We start from the raw sequence: 15,747 nt of genomic DNA, 5'->3' as shown, positions 1-15,747 counted from the left end.
GAATTCAACTTTAAAAAACCACTTACTTCTACCTTACCATCTAAAATGTGTGAATTTTATAAAGTCTCATTGTTTTAGGAATTTCACAGATCTATTATGCAAGTGAAATGAGGTGCTTACTGGAAGAGTATCCAATGTTGATTGAATAATGCTGCTCACTATTCCTTCTGCATTTTTAAAATAAAATGTCCTGAAGGATTAGTAGTTGAAATGTTAGTCTTTTTATCAGTTAAGCAAAGTGCAATTGATTTCCTTTTTTTTATGTTTTATGACCACCCAAGAATGTATTATTACCATTTACAATTGCTTATATTTTTTGTTTTACTTTTGTTTTTTAACATTTAAAATACAAAAACACTTTATAATGTGTAATATCTTTCTCAGATATTACATAGAATTCATTTCTGTAGCAAAGTAGGATTTCGTTGAACATTCAAAAGTGTGTTAGCAATATTAGTGCCAATCAAATGGGAAAAAATGTAGTCCTAATAAACAAAATGTATTTTTTACAACATACTTTAAATATTAAGGAATTTTCTTAATTTTGTTTTCCGTTAAGTATTATTGCTTGAGTAAGATTTTCTGATGCTTTTGGCTTTCTCTCTACTTAGCGTTCTGTTACAGCATAAAAATTATCATGTACTGTATGAAAAAGGGTGTAAATATTAACTTTTCCACTTTTTTAAACAGATAACTTTGTGTACAAAGACTTCTTTTTATGTAATCTTTTCATTAATAAAATGTTCTTTGTATAAGAGATTGTGGAGTATTCTGCAGTTAGGTGTAGTAGTCCTGGCCCAGGAAGTAGTATAGTTTTTTAGATTAGTGACTCCAAGTCTAATAAGTCAAAAGTTTCTTTTTAACTGGGGAAGGAGAAGACTGTCAGGCCTCTTGTTTTTGGTCACAATTTCTTCCCAAAAGTATAAATTGTACAGCCAGATTTGCCATAATTTTTTTAAGGCAGTGGGAGACCTGGAGAGTGGGATGAAGCAAAGGAACCCAAGACCAGCTTATGCTCTTGATGGTGGATTAGGTAATCCAGACAAACCTCCCAAAAGAGAAGGACCAAAAAAAATGGATGAAATAAAACAATATCATCCCCTGAACATGAAAAACTAAGATTGTGAGGAATTGCCAGGTTAAGATCTGAGAGAAGAGACAAATTCACACTGCCAAGCCCAACTCTGGAGCTTCTTTTGCTCAGGGAGCATTTGATGATTTGGAAAAGGTGGCTGAGAAGTTGAACAGTGCAACTGACAGCCTCAAAGGGCTGGAGGACAAAGGGAGGGAAGTCTGCAACCAAACTGCACTCAGAATTGTAATCTCAAAGGGCTGGATCCTAAGAGTAAGTGTGAACTGTAAATAAAGCAATCCGTTCAAATTATCTGGGTGGATAGACTAGAAAAAGCTCAAACCCTGAAATTAGATTAAGGTTCCTCTGGATTATCCCCTCAGGCACCGGGCAGAAAAATGAAAATTCTCTCTGGAGGAAGAAAATGTTATTCTATATAGCCACAAGTACTTTTTAAAATACAATGTCTAACAAGCATGCAAAAAAAGACTTTATTCATCAAAAAATGAAAAAGAATTGGCACAAATATCAGACAAGAGAAAAAGATCCACAGGTACTCTTGAATAACGAGACATACATCATTTAACTTAAAAATATTAGCAAGGAAAACAACAGTGAGATACTACAAACCTATTAGAATGGTTAAAATCAAAAAAACTGATAATAACAATTTTTGGTGAAGATACAGAGCAACAGGAACTGATTCATTACTGGTGGGAATGCAAATTGGTACAGGCACTTTTGTCAGTTTCTTACACAGCTAAATATGGTCTTACCATATGATCCAGCAATCACACTTCTAGGTATTGAACCAATTGATTTTTGTAGATAATCCACCCTTGATGTGGAATATAACTCTCCATTCGTTAGGTCTGGGCATCAGGTAGTGACTTCCTTCCAAAGAATACAGTGCAGGGGATGTGGGGAGATTTAACTTTTACAGTGGAGAAACCTGACAGTACTTCAGCCAGGTGATCAGGGTCAACATTAACAGTAAGTCATGTGAGAGTATGTACGCTTGGTATGATGATGTGAGGAAATGGCACTTTACCTCTGAGATCTTTTCCCCAAAACCCTTAACCTCAGTCTAGTCATGAGAAAAATACTCCATAAATCCCCACAGAGGGACGTCTTACAAAATACCTGACCAGTACATCTCAAAAGGAGTCAAGATCCTCAAAAACAAAAAGTCTGAGAAACTGTGACAGCCAAGAGGAGCTAAAGAAGACATGACAACTAAATGTAATGTGGTATCGTGGAAAAGAAAAAGCACACTGGTTAAAAACAGGAAATCTGAATAAAGCATGGGATTTAACATAGTTCTTTAGCTTAGTCATTCAGGTGAGTGAAGTGTTTAGTTATGTGTGCAATAATTGCCTTTATTCTGCTTGCTCTTTTTCACTGGAACTCCTTTCAGTCACATATTGGACTTCGTGGGCAGTTCCTTTAATTTTCTCTCTTTTCCATTCCTTTTGCCCATCTCTGAATTTTTCTTCTCTTTCTAAGAAAATTTATGAAATATATCTTTTAAATTTCTATTGAACTTTTGTTTTGGCTATTTTTTAATTTCACAGAGCATTTTTTAAATATCTGTTCTTTTTTCATTGTATCTTCCTATTCTTTGGTTCTTTTACATATATTAGAAGATACATAGTTTACTTTTTCTGAAGTCATACAGAAAACATCAATTTTTAATATTTATTTTGTAGCAGATGACTTTATTAAAGTTCCAATATCACTCTAATAATTTTGCATTGATTTCCACTGGATTTTCTAGGTGGGTGATTCTCTTCATCTCAAATCATGGTAGTTTCATTTGTTAGCTATTAGCTAGAACTTCTAGCCAATTGACATTAATAGTGGTAGCAGTAGGCATCCTTTTCTTTATTTTAATGAAAATGACTATCTTACTTCATTAAGAACAATGTTGACATTTGATATGACAGGTACTTTTTTTTTTTTTATTTTAAATTTTATTTTGTCGATATACATTGTAGCTGATTATTGCTCCCCAACACCAAAACCTCCCTCCCTTCTCCCTCCCCCCCCCAACAATGTCCTTTCTGTTTGCTTCTCGTATCAACTTCAAATAATTGTGGTTGTTATATCTTCTTCCCCCCCCCACCCCGGTTTGTGTGTGTGTGTGTGTGTGTGAATTTATATATTAATTTTTAGCTCCCTCCAATAAGTGAGAACATGTGGTATTTCTCTTTCTGTGCCTGACTTGTTTCACTTAATATAATTCTCTCAAGGTCCATCCATGTTGTTGCAAATGGCAGTATTTCATTCGTTTTTATAGCTGAGTAGTATTCCATTGTGTAGATGTACCACATTTTCCGTATCCACTCATCTGATGATGGGCATTTGGGCTGGTTCCAACTCTTGGCTATTGTAAAGAGTGCTGCGATGAACATTGGGGAACAGGTATACCTTCGACTTGATGATTTCCATTCCTCTGGGTATATTCCCAACAGTGGGATGGCTGGGTCGTATGGTAGATCTATTTGCAATTGTTTAAGGAACCTCCATACCATTTTCCATAGAGGCTGCACCATTTTGTAGTCCCACCAACAATGTATGAGAGTTCCTTTTTCTCCGCAGCCTCGCCAGCATTTATCGTTCATAGTCTTTTGGATTTTAGCCATCCTAACTGGGGTTAGATGGTATCTCAATGTGGTTTTGATTTGCATTTCCCGGATGCTGAGTGATGTTGAGCATTTTTTCATATGTCTGTTGGCCATTTGTATATCTTCCTTAGAGAAATGCCTACTTAGCTCTTTTGCCCATTTTTTAATTGGGTTGCTTGTTTTCTTCTTGTAAAGTTGTTTGAGTTCCTTATATATTCTGGATATTAATCCTTTGTCAGATGTATACTTTGCAAATATTTTCTCCCACTCTGTTGGTTGTCTTTTAACTCTTTTAATTGTTTCTTTTGCTGTGCAGAAGCTTTTTAGTTTGATATAATCCCATTTGTTTATTTTTCCTTTGGTTGCCCGTGCTTTTGGGGTCGTATTCATGAAGTCTGTGCCCAGTCCTATTTCCTGAAGTGTTTCTCCTATGTTTTCTTTAAGAAGTTTTATTGTCTCAGGGTGTATATTTAAATCCTTAATCCATTTTGAGTTGATTTTAGTATACGGTGAGAGGTATGGATCTAGTTTCATTCTCCTGCATATCGATATCCAGTTATCCCAGCACCACTTGCTGAAGAGGCAGTCCCTTCCCCAGTGAATAGGCTTGGTGCCTTTGTCAAAGATCAGATGGCAGTAAGTGTGTGGGTTGATTTCTGGATTCTCTATTCTATTCCATTGGTCAGTGTGTCTGCTTTTATGCCAGTACCATACTGTTTTGGTTATTGTAGCTTTGTAGTATAGCTTAAAGTCAGGTAGTGTTATGCCTCCAGCTTTATTTTTTTTGCTGAGCATTGCTTTGGCTATTCGTGGTCTTTTATTGTTCCATATAAATGTCTGAATAGTTTTTTCCATTTCTGAGAAAAATGTCTTTGGAATTTTGATGGGGATTGCGTTGAATTTGTATATCACTTTGGGTAGTATGGACATTTTCACTATGTTGATTCTTCCAATCCAAGAGCATGGAATATCTTTCCATCTTCTTGTATCCTCTCTAATTTCTCTCAGCAGTGGTTTGTAGTTCTCATTATAGAGATTTTTCACATCCTTGGTTAACTCAATTCCTAAGTATTTTATTTTTTTGGTGGCTATTGTAAATGGGCAGGCTTTCTTGATTTCTCCTTCTGCATGTTCACTATTGGAGAAAAGAAATGCTACTGATTTTTGTGTGTTGATTTTGTATCCTGCTACTGTGCTGAAATCATTTATCAATTCCAACAGTTTTTTTGTAGAGGTTTTAGGCTGTTTGATATATAGGATCATGTCATCTGCAAACAGGGACAGTTTGACTTCATCTTTTCCAATCTGGATGCCCTTTATTTCCTTCTCTTCTCTGATTGCTCTGGCTAGTACTTCCAACACTATGTTGAATAGGAGTGGTGAGAGTGGGCATCCTTGTCTAGTTCCTGTTCTTAAAGGAAAAGCTTTCAGCTTTTCCCCATTCAGGATGATATTGGCAGTGGGTTTGGCATATATGGCTTTAATTATGTTGAGATACTTTCCCTCTATACCTAACTTATAGAGGGTCTTTGTCATGAATGAGTGCTGAACTTTGTCAAATGCTTTTTCAGCATCTATAGAGATGATCATATGGTCCTTGTGTTTGAGTTTATTAATATGGTGTATCACATTTATTGATTTGCGTATGTTGAACCAACCTTGCATCCCTGGGATGAATCCCACTTGATCGTGATGAATAATTTTTCGTATGTGTTGCTGTATTCTGTTTGCTAGTATTTTAGTGAGGATTTTGCATCTATATTCATCAAGGATATCGGCCTGTAGTTTTCTTTTTTGGTTATATCTTTACCTGGTTTTGGTATCAGGATGATGTTTGCTTCATAGAATGAGTTTGGGAGATTTGCGTCCATTTCAATCTTTTGGAATAGTTTGTAAAAATCGGTGTCAATTCCTCTTTGAATGTTTGGTAAAATTCTGCTGTGAATCCATCTGGTTCTGGGCTTTTCTTTGTTGGGAGCCTTCTGATAACAGCTTCAATCTCCTTTATTGTTATTGGTCTGTTCAAATTTTCTACGTCTTCACGGTTCGGTTTTGGGAGCTTGTGTGTGTCCAGAAATTTATCCATTTCCTCCAGATTTTCAAATTTGTTGGCGTATAGTTGTTTATAGTAGTCTCGAATGATTCCTTGTATTTCAGATGAATCAGTTGTAATATCGCCTTTTTCATTTCTAATTTTTGTTATTTGAGTCTTCTCTCTTCTTTTTTTTGTTAGCCATGCTAATGGTTTGTCAATTTTATTTATCTTTTCAAAAAACCAACTTTTTGATTTGTTGATCTTTTGAATTGTTTTTTGGTTTTCAATTTCATTCAGTTCTGCTCTGATCTTAATGATTTCTTTCCGTCTGCTAACTTTAGGTTTGGATTGTTCTTGTTTTTCTAATTCTTTAAGGTGAAGTGTTAGGTTGTTCACTTGCCATCTTTCTATTCTTCTGAAGTGAGCATTTAATGCAATAAATTTTCCCCTCAATACTGCTTTTGCAGTATCCCACAGGTTTTGGTATGATGTATCATTGTTTTCATTAGTTTCAATAAACTTTTTGATTTCCTGCTTGATTTCTTCTTGGACCCATATGTCATTAAGTAGAATGCTGTTTAATTTCCATGTGTTTGTATAGTTTCCAGAGTTTTGTTTGTTATTAATTTCTAGTTTTAATCCATTGTGGTCTGAGAAGATACATGGGATAATTGCAATTTTTTTGAATTTATTGAGACTTGATTTGTGACCTAATATGTGATCTATCCTGGAGAATGATCCATGTGCTGATGAGAAGAATGAATATTCTGAGGTTGTTGGGTGGAATGTTCTGTAGATATCTGCGAATTCCAATTGGTCTAGAGTATTGTTTAGATCTTGTGTTTCTCTACTGATTCTTTGCCTAGATGATCTGTCTAATATTGACAGTGGAGTGTTCAGGTCCCCTGCTATTATGGTATTAGTGTCTATTTCCTTCTTTAGGTCTAATAGAGTTTGTTTTATAAATCTGGCTGCTCCAACATTGGGTGCGTACATATTTATGATTGTTATGTCTTCTTGATGGATCAGACCTTTTATCATTAAGTAGTGTCCCTCATTGTCTCTTTTTATGGTTTTTAGTTTAAAGTCTATTTTGTCAGATATAAGAATAGCTACTCCAGCTCGTTTTTCTTTTCTGTTTGCATGGTAAATCTTTTTCCATCCTTTCACTCTTAGTCTGTGTGAATCTTTATGGGTGAGGTGGGTCTCTTGTAGGCAGCATATAGTTGGGTCCTGCTTTTTGATCCAGTCAGCCAGTCTGTGTCTTTTAATTGGGGAATTTAAGCCTTTAACATTAAGAGTTGTTATTGAAAGGTGTTGATTTATTCCTAGCATTTTATTGGTTGTTTGGTTGTCTTAGGTGTCTTTTGTTCCTTGCTTTCTGATTTACTGTTTGGTTTCTTTGTTTGTTGATTCCTTAGGTTGTAGATAGTGTTTTTGTTAGCTTGTTTTCTCTTCATGAATGCCATTTTTATTGTACTAGCGGGTTTAGATTTTTCTTAGGTTTTTATGGCAGTGGTAGTTATTTTTCAGGAACCAAACCCAGTACTCCCTTGAGGATTTCTTGTAAGGGTGGTCGTGTGGTAGTGAACTCCCGCAGTTTTTGTTTGTCTGAGAAATATACTATTTGCCCCTCATTTCGGAAGGATAGCCTTGCAGGGTAGAGTATTCTTGGCTGGCAATCTTTGTCTTTTAGTCTTTTGAAAATATCATCCCATTCCTTTCTAGCTTTTAGGGTTTGTGATGAAAAGTCTGATGTTAACCTGATTGGGGCTCCCTTATAGGTGATTTGACGCTTCTCTCTTGCAGCTTTTAAGATTCTCTCTTTGTCTCTGAGTTTTGCCAATTTGACTATGACATGTCTTGGAGAAGGCCTTTTTGGGTTGAATACGTTTGGAGATCATTGAGCTTCCTGGATCTGAAGATCTGTGATTTTTCCTATACCTGGGAAGTTTTCTGCCACTATTTTGTTGAATATGTTTTCAATGGGATCTCCATTTTCCTCCCCTTCTGGAATACCCATGACTCGGATATTTGAGCGCTTGAGGTTGTCTGATATCTCTCTCAGATTTTCTTCCATGTCCTTGATTCTTTTTTCTTTCTTTTTGTCTGCTTGTGTTATTTCAAACAGCCCATCTTCAAGTTCAGAGGTTCTCTCTTCAACTTCGACAAGCCTGCTGGTTAAACTCTCCATTGTGTTTTTTATTTCGCTGAATAACTTCTTCAGTTCAGCAAGTTCTGCTACATTTTTTTTCAGGACATTGATTTCCTTGTATATTTCCTCTTTCAGATCCTGTATACTTTTCCTCATTTCATCATGATGTCTAGCTGAGTTTTCTTGTATCTCATTCAGTTTCCTTAGAATTATCACTTGAAATTCCTTGTCAGTTATTTCAAGGGCTTCTTGTTCTATAGGATCTAGAGTATGAGATTTATTAACTTTTGGTGGTGTACTTTCTTGATTTTTTGTATTTCTGGTGTCTTTTTTTTGGTGTTTATTCATTGTGGCAGGGGGTTTCACAGTCCACCGGTTTGAGACTGATGACTAACTAGGATGTTGCTGTGGTTGCCAATTTGGTATGGCTCCCGCCGTGACTGCTCAGTTGGCCTCTAGTGTCTTGTGTGTGTGGTTGCCTCGGGTCTTGGGCTTCTCCTGGGATCCACCTTTCTGGTCAGCTTGGACTCTGCTGGGCTGGTGGATCACGTACCACAGGGTGTGTGATCTCTGTTGAGCTTTCACTTTCTGTACAGGACTTCTCCCCGTTCCGTGTGCTCTGGCCCAGGCTGTTAGATCGTGCAGTGGCGACCCCACCAGGTGTGTGGTTTCTGTCGAGTCTCCGCCTCCCTGGCCGCACGTCTCCCCCCTCTGTGCACACTGTGCTGGGCTGGGGTGTGTCTTCTGCACCCCTCGTCTATCAGCTGGGCCTTCAAGACCCTGCTCAGCACCGCCTCGCCCAGGAAGTCTACCAGGTTTCTGCTAGGCACAGACGACCGGTCTCTCTGGGTGCCTTTGTAGCACTGTGTAGATCTTTCTCGGGTCTTGTTCACCTTTGTATCCCCCCGGTATAAACCGAGTCTAGTGCCCGCCTGCAGCCTGCTCTCCGGCAGGTTCAAGCGGACCTGAGAACTCTCCTACCACACTATTCCCAACCAGAAATTCGTTAGGCTTTTTTCCAAACTGGTGGTCGCAGAGATGGTATCTGCCTCCCAGTAACAGGAAGTTTACCGGGGCCGGAGTCCAGGGTGTGGTGGAGTGACAGTCGGCCCGCCCGTACTTCCTAGCCCTCCCAACACTGGTCGGGACGCCCCACACCCCCAGCCCCGCCAGAGAACCGCAGAGGGAGTGGGAGAGGAGGCCGGCCCGCAGGGTCCGGAAAGCCCCGCGCCAGGCCAAGCAAATGGGCTCAGTGATGGCCGAGCAGGGCGGAGCTGCCCGCACCTGGGAAAATGGAGGCAGCACCGGGGCAGTGAGTGGCCTGGTGGTGCAGGGGAGCCGCGTGGGCATCCACCCCCCGAACAGAGCTGTGCCAGGGATCACTCACAGTGCTGTGCCAGGTCGGGCGCTCGCTCTGTCTCTGGTTTGTTGCCTTCCGTGTTCTCGGCGCTGCCGCCTCGGGCTGTTCAGTCGCGGCGCCGCTCGGGCGCTCCCAGGAATCTTCTTTAATGCCGGCCTGAAACCTCGAATCCTGAATAGGGCAGCTGGCCGCCTTCTTCAGCGCGGCCCCAGCCTCCGGGATCCTGGCTGCATCCACAGCAGCCCTGGCGCCGTGTTCCCTGTTTCAAGACTCGCTTTTGCAGCTAAGAATCAGTTCTTTTCCTGCTCCACACTTGAAAGCTGTTGCCTGTAAATGAGGCAGCCTCTCCTGCTGGGAGCAAAGTGGCGTTGAGCCCCCACCTGACAGGTACTTTTAATGAATTAATAATCCTATTTCATTTTACAATTTTAAAAAAAGTAGTAGGTGTTAAATTTTATCAACTGTCTTTTTGCTATCAGTATTAGTCAGTATGACTCTAACTGCTGTAACCAACCAATCCTCAAAATCTTAAGAAACTTACTATTCCTATGACAGGTGCAGATGTTCTCAAGGTAGCCTTCCAAATGATTATTAAAGCGACCACCACTTCCATCTTGTGCCTCTGCCATCTCTCATAGGGAAAGAAGGTAAATGATTACGCAGGAAAATGTTTTATGGGCTAGAGTTGGAAGTGGTGAACTTTTTGAGCTACATTCCATTTGCCAGATCTTGGGCACAAATCCATACCTAACAGCAAGAGAGGCTGAGAAATGTCAAGAAATGAAATCTAGAAATGTAGGCTGGGAGTGACAAGAAACAGGTTTAGTGTGCCATTGCCTAGCATTTCACTCTACTAATAATACCATTCTTTAATTATTTGAATAACCCTACCTGATCATGAGGTGTCATTTAATGAACTGCTGGATTTGATTTGTTAGTGATTTATTTAGGATAAAAATTTTCCTCTATATCCACCTATATTCCAAAGATTTATCAACCCTGCGCATAATATTTGCAGTCAGTAAGTTTGAATTTTAAGAGTATTCATTTTTATTAGCAAACTTCAAAAGCATTATCTCATCCAAAAGAAAATAGCGTTTTTTTCTTTTTCATGGGACCAGAGTCTTTGATGCAAAAAGAGCCTGCTGTCTCAGAAGAGGTAACATTAATTTTCATAGGAATTACGTAGCCTTTTTTCAACCAAGAAAGTTGTTTTAAATTACACAATATATTTACATTTACAATAACAAGGTTGACGTGAGCCATATACAGCTAAACCCAACAGCAGTAATGATGTGATGAGCAGCTTTTCATTTTGGAAGTCTGCTACAAACCCTCAGCAGAATTTTATGGAACTTCATCCTTCAAAAAGACCCAGTACACCCAACTGGAATATATAACTGCTGTGCTATTCATGGTTCTAAAGGAATCTTACCTAAACTTTCCTGGTAAAACTAAACCAAAAACAGCTTGTACTTGCCACCCATCATCAAAATTGCTTCATTACTCTCATCTTCTCAGAAGTGAACCACTGATGGGCGTTTCCAGTTACTACTGCTGGAAAGTTTTAACATTGCCAAGGCAGGCACTGGTACTCTCAGGAAATGAAAGGTATAATTTGTAATAAACACAAGAAGCCCTGCTGTTACTTTTCTGCATGGAAAGCATACTCTTTAATTCCTCACTGCCCACAGCACAAGTCAAAGACTTAATTCCAGATGGTGAAGGCTTTAACAGCAGCTGCTGTGATCTGTCATGTGCAGAAGAATCAAACTTTCATTAACTCACAATGCCAATGTGTCCATAAAGAGACAAGAAAAGATTAAAAGCCTAATCCAAAATGATCAAAGACATTGGGACCCAGAGCCAGACCACACTGGGAAGTAGCATAGTAAAGTTCATTATGAATGTTCCTGGACAAGGGGAACCAAAAGGGAGCAATATGAAAAGAACTGCAAGGAAATGAAAAAAAGGAAAGACTCATAGTGTCTTTATTTCTTTAATTAGAAATAAAAATAGGGCTGGCCAGTTAGCTCAGTTGGTTAGAATGTGCTGATAACATCAAGGTCCAGGGTTCGATCCCTGTGCTGGCCAGCTGCCAAAAAAAAAGATTAAAAATAAATGAAAATGATTGCTAAGATGAGTAAATTTAGCAGCCCAATCTGAGATTTTATTTTCTGTCACTAGAGGGAATAAAGGGAAAACCAGGAAAAACTTTGAAGAATAAGTTTTTTGACGTCCACCACAAAAGGAGGAGGGAAGGGAGGGTGAACCTCCTCAAGTCTTGATAGAAACACCTTAGAGAGAGTTTTTCAAATTATTTTCCAAACACATGCTATAGTTCATCTTCATTTACATTAAACACATTTTAAATAGTTCCTCTTTATTGTTTTCACTCACACTGGATTTTAACACACCTAGTGCAAAGACTCTTTAAAACCTACATGTAATACCTACCTTTATAAATATACTGTTATACACTAGCACGTTTAGAGTATATTGAGAAGAGAGGCACAAAATCAACAGCGATTAAGAAAAAGGTTTTTCTAAACTCGGAAGAAAATAAAGTATCTTAATATCTTTTCTATCTTATTTTCCAAAGTGCTAAATAAAGTAAAACTGCCTCGTTTGTGAGGTTTTTTCCCTAGGAGCCTATTCCAGGATCTAATTAGTTTCACTGTCAGGAAGTATATAAATCTGAATATACAGAATGCAGACTTCATCCAGAAAAATTCACCAGCAAAGTAAGAGTTTCCCTAGTGGTTTTAGTCCTTCTAGTGAACAGTCCAGTGACCCCCATGAAAACTTTCATAAAACAGAAACCTCCAGGCCTGTACACAAAGTTGACCACTGGCAAAACCCTTGCTGGCCTTTTCAGCCTCTTAACTGCCACCTCTATTAGAGCAGGCTCATGTGAAAAAGAACGGCGTGCTGTGTTTCTAGAGCTGACCTTGTTGGCAGGCTGTGGGCAAATAGAAAGTCCAGTAAAACAAAACAGGAGGACTGTGTTTCCGCAACTAACGGCATCACTGCCTCTTTGTCGCTGGTTCTCAGACCCCGGGCAGGGCTTTCCAGGCTCACCCCACAGACGCTGAGTGGTCAGAAGGTGTGTTTTTATGAAAGCAAAGACCACAAAGGCAGCGTACAACACATCCAAAGCTGGGAGGAGGTGCCTCAGGGGCTCTGGAGGCAGGCCAGAGTCTGGCTCCCCTGGACACTCTGAAGAGACCAAACACAATACAAAAACATGTGGTTTCCACTCACATGTACAGAGTGGTGGAGGGGACAATTGACATGAGCAAGGGACAAGAACATGTAAAGAATCAGCAGTTAAAAGGAATGAAATCTAAGTGCACTGATGTGGAAACTCCCAGGGCATTGTTCAGTGCAAAAAAACAAGCTGCAAAATTATTCTTATAGAATAATACCATGTATGGAAACAATCCCACCACACAGAACAGTACTATGAATTTTCTTTGGTTACACACACGTATGTAAATTCATAGAAGATGACTCAGGAAACTGGTAACCCTGATTACCTCAATGGAGGGGATCAGCATTATAGGTGATGATAAAGGCAGACTTTAGCCTGATCTGAAATGTTTATATTTTTATAAGAATCTATTAATATACCACATGGTGTAACTGAGAATTAATTTTTTAAAAAAGAAAATCTGCTAAGCACATACCCAGCTAATGGTGACACGGTGGGTCCAGCCCCATGTGTCCGAGTCTGGACCTGAGAGCTCCACTGGATGTGAGCCACCCACCCCCAGGCCAGCGAGGGCAGCCTATACCACTGAGGTCGGGAAAGGCTGCCAGTTCACTCCGATCAAACTCCCTTTGGTTCCTTGCTCCTGTGCTTCTCTTCTTTCACTGAAACCACATTCTCTTTAGTTGGCAATCACCACATGTTTCTTGAGAACCTCTGTGCCCACTTCTTTCTCTTCAGTCCCTTCCCCAGACTCCACTTCCATCCCCACAAATAAAGCCTAGACCTGCTGACTTGATCCAGCACTGGGAAGACAGAAGAGCCTCCCAGGGCATGATCTCAAGGACACAAGGGAACAAAGAGAGGCTGCAGTCAGCTGCATTCAGCAGAACACCCGCAATGGCGGATTCTTCCTGCCAACCACCTCCTCCCCCCACACACCACCACCACCTCGAGTGCCCGCGGCAGTGGGTAATTCATCATTACAATTTACCTCTCTATTCCTCAAGCTCAAGTTGAAAAACTGCTCAAAAGTGCACGCAAGAGTCTGAGATCTGAGGGTCAGGGAGAGTCCAAGGCATTCACACCTTTCCGCAGAAGACAGACCCCGTTCTTCTCTAGAAACTCCATCAGTATGTTCGCCCACACTTCTCAGAGCCATGCAGTTGGCCCAGGCACCCCGAGTTCTGGAGGAGAAACAGGAGCTCATGGAACTGGGAATAAAGCTGGCTGTTTACAGTTGGCTCTGTATTAGTAGCCATGGCCAGGTGTTCTTGAGGACTACTAGTTTTGATCAACAGTTCCCAACTTGCTGGATAGTTCCAAATGTAGGCTGAACTGTGAAGGGAGTAATTTCTTGTCTGTACCTGCTTTCTGCCTAAGCTGCTAAAAAATTAGGTCTTGACTTTAGAATTTGACCTAGTCCTCTCTCCCCAAACCAGGTGAGTCAACTTTTCCACTTAACGTGTTTGCCAAGAGCAGGAATAACATTTCTAACCACCTGACACTTAAACTAAAGATTCATTATTTTTAACCAAGAGGGCAAAATGTTCCAATAGGAAAACTACATACATCAGCCAAAGATAAGGCCCTGTTGTGGCCTGGGAGGCTACTAGGGCATCCCAGAGAAATTCTTCTATTACAGCCAGATCTGCCATTCAACCTCTGGAATAAGCCAAGAAGAAAGTGTACATTATATTTTGGCAAGATAACATACTATAGACCTTGAACTCAATGACTCTGAATAGGTTTTTTTTTTTTTTTTTTTTTTTTTTTTTTTTTTTTTTTGCATATTTTGGGTTGGTTTTATGGTTTCTACAGAACTAGAGGCTGGTGTTCAAATTGGATCGTGTTTCTCCCATGAGCTAAGGCACGTCCCTCCTCATCATTTTCCAGGAGTGGAGGGACATGATAAAGTCAGATACTGTCTGTGCTTCAAGCTGTAGGGCATGTCCTCATGGCATGGAATTCAATGTATGCCAAGGAATTAAAATTATGTGTCTCATATAAAAAATGGAATAATACAACTTTACATTGTTTAAATATATATATATATATATATACTTTACTAAGACACTTATTCCATATCACTTTGAATTGGAAACAGGGTTATTTCCTTTAAACAGGGTTATAAAGGCCTATTTACTAAGGCAAAATGAAGAGTATAATTGGCATCTGTATTAGTACATTTCCATTGCTTATAACAAAGTACCTGAAACTAGGTGACTTATAAAGAAAAATGACGTTTATTGCTTACAGTTTCTGAGGCTGGGAAGTCCAAAGTCCATCTGGTGGTGGTGACAGTGATCCAGGGGTCTCACTCTGCAAGATGGTAGAAGCAGAGAGAGCAGAGAGAGAAAGACAGACTCTCCTTTTAAAGCCCTCAGAACCACGCCCCTGACCACCATTTTTAATCCATTCACTACAGTATGGTCCTACAATCCAATCACTTCTCCAAGGCTCCACCTTTCAGTTACCATAATTGTATCTCCCACCCTCTTAACAGTCACACTCGGGGCTAAGTTTCTAATACATAAAACTTGGAAGACACAATTCAAGCTTCAGTGAGTTTTGGGGGGACATACACTACAGCATCTTAGGTTTTAAAATTGATAAATATCAAGCACATGTGTGCATGTGCATGCGTGTGTGTGTGTGTGCATGTGTTAAACTTTTGGAACACCACTTGGGAACTTCTAAGAAAACCCCATATCAAACCTCTATCACATACACTTAGGTAAATGGGTCTTCCTACAACCCAAATTTTCCCTTGGGTGACCTGTTCTAAGGTCTAAACTTGAGGGGATTAGGAGGTGTGGAACAAAAGCAAGCCCATTTATTTCACTCTCACGATGAGCCACATTCTCCAGTAGCAGCTTTAACATTAACAAAAGTAAGATTTTTATCTTCACTTGTCTGACTCCTGTGTCAATCTCTCAATTGCTTTCAAATATGGGTGTTATTTATTAGGGACTCTCAAACACAAAAATCTAGCATACAGTCTCAAAAATCAGGTGAGGTGTAACTAAATGAGAATTCACTCAGATAAGCCATAGAGATATTTGGTAAGTCTATTGTTAAATCAAATGGAAAAAGCAGAGGTCACATTTTCATCTCAGCCCTGAGTTGCTAATCACAGTTGGCTGGGGAAAAGTGAAGATTGAAAAAGCTCACATACACAATACTAAATTAGAATTCCTGCTGCCTGGAACAATGCTCTGGCTTCTCATTCATATGTACTCTTACAAACAGGTGGTCCAGAAACAACTCACCTCATCAACAAATGA

Source organism: Cynocephalus volans, chromosome 15 (genome assembly GCF_027409185.1).
Source record: "Cynocephalus volans isolate mCynVol1 chromosome 15, mCynVol1.pri, whole genome shotgun sequence".
In the NCBI taxonomy this organism is placed as follows: domain Eukaryota; kingdom Metazoa; phylum Chordata; class Mammalia; order Dermoptera; family Cynocephalidae; genus Cynocephalus; species Cynocephalus volans.
Note: the sequence above shows the minus strand (reverse complement) of the source record.